The sequence below is a fragment of the Pipistrellus hanaki genome (assembly GCF_964339955.1).
Source record: "Pipistrellus hanaki genome assembly, chromosome: 6".
NCBI classification, from domain to species: domain Eukaryota; kingdom Metazoa; phylum Chordata; class Mammalia; order Chiroptera; family Vespertilionidae; genus Pipistrellus; species Pipistrellus hanaki.
The window spans coordinates 10,519,328-10,525,327 of record NC_140508.1 but is presented as its reverse complement, the minus strand read 5'-3'; positions in this window follow the sequence as shown (position 1 = coordinate 10,525,327).

The following is a 6,000-nucleotide window of genomic DNA, read 5'->3' as shown; positions in this document are numbered from 1 at the left end:
ACCATGTCTCCTGAGGGGCACGACTCAGAAAATTATCAGGAAGCAAAGAGGAGGCTTGTTATTATCTTTTCTCTTATTATTATTCTTATTGAATGTCCAAGAGAGTTCAATTTTGCTTTATTTCTCCCCTGCCTCCAGTTTCCTCTGCTTCTCTTTGCACAAAGAACAATGGCCTCCCTTGCCTTGGAGTGAAATCATTTCCAGGGTGTCCCTGGCATGGAGAGTATGGTCAGCGGCGTTGGTGAGGGTACACTCCTGGACCAACTGACTCCTGCCAGGAGGTCAGGACCTTTTACTGTAAACATTGTCATGGTGACTCCCTCCAGTGCTTAGACGGCTCTTCTCAGAGAGGAAGGGTGAACGTGTGCCAAAAGGTGATTTAAAAATAGAGCCCTCTAATCCTCTCAGCTCCAGCCACTTACCCTTTAGAAAGGGCCTTACAGTCTTATTTGGACATTGTATTACAGAAAATAATGGTAAGTGCCTATGAAATGTCTGACATTAATTAGCACTCATATTAAATGTCAATCTTGCTTTAAAAAATGAATTTAGAGCTGTTTAACCAATCTTCTCTTCAAAAACTAATTTGGGGACTGTTTAGCCATTTACCTCTCCCAATAGCAAAAACACCAAAACAACAACAACAACAAAACCTCTAATTGTACTGAATAATAAAAAAAGCTATTCCCATTTATTGCCTAATGATTAAATAATTAGAGACAAGTAGCAGTATTCTCTTCCTGTGTGAGCTTGTTGAGGTTTATAATCTTTTTCACTGATTGATTTTTAATCAACAAAAATGTGGAAGGTCTATATTAAATTATTATTATGGGTACCTTATTAGAACCCCAGGGGCAAAGAACAGAGTGGAGTGATGTGTGACTTAGTGATATTCTTTCCAAGTCCCCATTTAAGTTTTAAGTTTGGAAGGATCCGTTTCAGAATGCCAAGAAATGAGAAGAGACTTTGTCACAGGGAGAGGGCAACTGCATCTACTTGTGGCTGAAGCCACATGTAGTTCCATAGGTTGATAAATCCCTTTTGTAACTTAAAAAAGAATTTATCCTATCTAATAAAGAGGAAATATGCTAATTGACCTTCACATCATCACAAAGATGGCAGTGCCACAGCCAATAAGGAGGGAATATGCTAATTAACTGCCCAACCCTCAAAGATGGTGGCGTCCACAGGCACAAGATGGCAGCACCCAGTCCCCTTAGCCCTGTCGGGCAGCAGGCACATGGCAAGGCTAGACCTGCCCTCAGGCAGGTTCGGCTGCTCTGTATGCCTGCCTCAGGAGTCCTCAGTCCCTTCCAGTCCCCCAGCCACCCAGGGCTGGCCCGAGGTGCAGGCAAGCCTCAAATGGCAGCTTCCAGCAGCCCAGGGCCACCCTGGGATGTAGGCAAGCCTTGGATGGTGGCTGCCCAGCCACCTAGGGCTGCCCAAGGTTCAGGTAACCAGGGCCAGCCAAGGCTTGTTCTGCTGGCAGTGGCAGCAGCAGAGGAGTGATGGGGTGTCACCTCTTGCCGCTTAGGGCTCCTGGACTGTGAGAGGGGGCAGGCCAGCTGAGGGACCCTATCTCCAGTGCATGAATTTTCATGCACCAGGCCTCTAGTTAATAAATAATTTTGCCTAGATGTGGCTCCCACCCTTAGCTAATTCAAAGGCACTGTGCATAAGTATGCGACAGAAGGCCCTCTCTTCTCAGTGTTTTCAACATATTGATAAATTACCTATTTATCTTCTTTCAGATTCTTGGCAACATGGAGCGTTTAAGGCAGTCACTCGCTTAAAGACACCCTAATAAACTCCGTGTGGGAAGGTAGACATTTATGCCTACTCATGTAAGAAGCAAAATAATGTCCATTCAGGGAAATCCTTCTGGAGTTAGGCAGTTTCCTTCTGGAATCTGGGAGGCCTGTAAATCAACACAAGGTCCTAAGTACTGAGGTTACAACAGAATTATTGGAAAACATGGAGATTGAATATAACGAAACACAGGCCACATGCATGTCCATGAAAGGAAGCCCCATAGTTCAGCCTTTACAAGCCCTGAATGCAATCTACTCGATGACAATTTTCAAGATGAAGAGCTGTATAACTCAACGATGCACTAAATGTGTGGAAGATTTAGTGCCATCTGTAGTCCACTGCGGTCCTTTGATTACTCACTTATGTCAGCACTGCACATGAATTATGTGTCTATGTGTTCCTCCTGAACATAAATCCCAGTCTCTCAGGTTTAGTTATATGTAGTTAGGTCATTTACCTGATGACATTCCCCATGTGCCGGAGGGAAAAGAGAGACTTTGCAGTGTTGAAAAAACACGAACAGTATTCTGGCACTGAGAAAATCATCAAGGGCCCAGAAAAACAAGATGTGCCTTCCAACTCTTGCTAACATACACTGTGTCAACTTAAACTCCAACAGTAATTTTATTTCAGAGCACATTTGCCTGCCCTATAGTTTAGAAGCATGTACTCTTAGTATCTCCATAAAACAACTTTTTAACCAGAAGGTGGTTACTGCTGAAGTGAGTTTGCTGGGGAATGTCACAGTTCTTCACAATCCAGACTCTTAGAACAAGTTTTCCTTCTTTGCTGGAGTCAGGATTCGTGACTCCTTTTAAGACCAGGTAAGGAGGCAAAGTTGATATTTTTTACCCTCAGGCAATGTAATGATTAATGGAATGTTTAATTGCCTTCTCAGATTTTCAACCAACTTACCCAAGGACTCAGTATGGACCTTTTAGTATAATTTCTGGCCAAATGAGGCATGCCGCCCAACATCTGGAGACTTGGATTTGAATCTAAGCTGCAGGTAGGAGTAAAAGTGGATTTAATTATTTCTAGTTAGCCCACATCAGCAAATCCACCCCGGAGTCCACACTGTCCCCGGGGAAGGCTGAGGTCCTCCCAGTTAAAGCCAGAGGGAAGCTTCTGAGCTGAGCTGGGGACTGAGAAGGGGCAAGTTACTTGTGCACCTGGAGACAAACGGAGAGATGTTCATTGTGGCCATTTATCATAGCTGAACAGTGACACAACCTAATTTTCCATCAGCGGGGAACTGGTAAATAAACTGCAGCTCATTCATGCGGTGGATTATGCTTCAGCAGATCTGCGTGGGCTCCACATTTGTAACAGATACATGTCAACAGCGTAATGCTGAGCAAAAGAATGGTTACCATTTACCTGCACTTTCAAAGAACAGACAACCATATTACACATTGCATAAGGGTATACATACACATGTATCAATGTATCTATATATATGTATGTATGTATGTATGTATGTATGTATATACTGGTATATATCTCAGTCTAAAATTGTACAGTAATTATCTCTGGGGAAGGAAGGAGGGAAAAGGCTTGAGAAATAATCACTTAATATTCTTCTGTAATTTTTAATTTCACAGTACTTTGTTTTATGGGTAGAAATTAGTATTTTTTTTAATCACTATTTTTTTATGGTTTTGAACTTTTAGGTTTTCCCTAGTTTTTTATTATAAATATATTGCCTTGATGGATGCTCTCCTAGCTAAATATTTGACCTGAATATTAACAAAGTCTTCCTTACGGTAAAGTCTTAGATGTTAGATTTCCATAAGAGCCAACTATGCAGAGACCTTGCCTATCTTGTTTCCTGCTGTAGCTATCAAATAGTGTTGGGCCCATAATAGGAAAATTGTTCATTTGCTTCAGCCTGCTGGGTAAAGTAAAAAGAAAAACCGAAAGGCTATGTGCATTTTTATAGCTCTGGGAACATAGTGTCAAACTGTATATCAGATAATTTTTCAAGTGTCAAACTAAGGGAATAATTTTTTTCTTGTGTGATCTCATGCAATCCAACTCTAGAAACTTCAGTAATTACTTTATCAGTCTGGAAATAGTTTGATATGCAAGCCTCCTGACTCAGTTATTTTAGGCTACCCATGACGTCACCGATTTTTGATGTTGTATCCTCTCTGGTACAAATCGTACCTCATGCATTCAATTAGATTTCTAGTCTGGGCACAGAAATGAGATATTACTCAACAGCTTGGTACTTGTTTTGATTTGAGTCATACTTACATTTTAAAAGTAATAAGGTTCATGATTCAGTGAATAGTCCTGTATGTTATCAGAAGCATTAGTAAAAGAGGAAAGCAAACGAGTAGTTACAAGGATGCATTCATCTCTCACTACTGAAAACTATTTTCATCCCTCCTCCACCCAAATAGCAGATGGCTTCATTCTTTCAACCAACTGCTGAGAAAAGAAATATATTTGAGTGATAGAGACATAAAATTAAGTTCACCCTGTAATATGTACAAGAAAGTCTTAGCACAAGCCTCAGTCTGGACAAAATTCTTGGTATAATTTTTCCAGTGATTGTTCTAGAAATTGCAACATACACATATATCTTTTAACAATCTACTTGCAATCAATTTTTACCACTTCACATGGAATGTAGAATTTTGACAACCATATAAGTCCCTGTACCCTCTCCATTTTATGTATCAGCTGCCTTATATATGCCATTTATACACATTGGAAACACCATCAGACAGTATTATAATTTTATTCTCATCATTCAAACATATTTTAAAGAGTCTTAGAGGAAAGGAATGGTGATTTATATTTACCTAAATATTTATCATTTCTGTTCCTCTTTCTATAAAAATCTACCTGAACTAGATGTTAGAAAGGAGTTAATAGTGTTGCCCCTTAAGAGATCTAGAACAAGTATTAAGAGCTTTTATTACTCAGGATTTTCAGTTGCAAGGAACAGAAATGATCGCTTATTTGTTTTAACAGAAAGGGAGTCACTAGGAGATATTGGGTAGCTCACAGCTTCCCTGGGAGGGGATAGCTTATGCAGCCGGAAGCTGATCCTCAAACTAGTCCTTTGGAGACACAGCTGCCATAGTTGCTTGGGCAGGGACACCACCATTTATACCACCAATGCCACCAGCAGTGGCCCTGGGATGCTGCTGCTAAAACCACTATTTGCAGCTCACTTGTCTTGCATGTGTCATTTCTTACAGTTCATTTCTATTAAAAATTCGTTCCTTCCATTTCTATTTCTGTTAAAAATCTGGAGTGCGTGTGCCTGATGGCATGTCTTAGCTGCAACAGAATCTAGCAATGGAAGTAATTGGCATTTTCAGTTTCTATGGTAAAATAGTGTTTAAGGGCAGTTTTGGAACTCCAAATTAACCATTCATGGAACTGCCCTGCATCCAGACTTCTTCTCCAATGAAATAACTTCTTGCTGTTTTTGCCCTTTATTTAGTGAGATTTTCTCTTACTTGCAGCTGAATGCATCCCAAATCATTCCCTAATTTCCCATCTCTTTTTGCTTCATGATCTCCCTTCCAAAAGAGCATCTACGTACCTGCTATTTTCCTAGCTCTTCACCTTGTTCTGGCTTCTGGGCCTTTTCTCATGTGGCTTTCTCCGCCTGGAATGCTGCCTTCTTCCCATTGCACATGGCTAGGTTCTCTACAAACTCAACTTAGAAGTCACCTGAGGAGCCTTTCAGGATGCAGGTGAGGGGACCCTATTTTGCACACAGTCCTCATAACTGTTTCACCATATGGCTGTGGTTTTCTGTTTAGGAACCTATTATTTTCACTGGGCTCTGCACCTTGAGGAATGATGTCCCAAGATTCCCATGATACCATTGACAGAGCCAGTTATTAGGAATATTTAACCAAAATACGTGTTCCAAAGACCAGTAGTGTCTAGGCACTAAGAGCTTGGTATTGGGAGCCTGAGTTCCAATCCTGATTCTGTTGTTTGAATGATGTTACATGAGGCACTGTAAGTCTCCGTTCCTCATCTGGAAAATGAGTACATATTTTAATCATATTTACACAAAAAATAATCATATTTATCTCTTACCTCTGTAAATGATCTAATGATGATCAGGCCTAGTTCATAATAAATTCTGTCTTCATCCTAATTCACTAGCTTTCCTCAGGTGTTTAGGTGTGTAACCAAAGATATGATAACGAT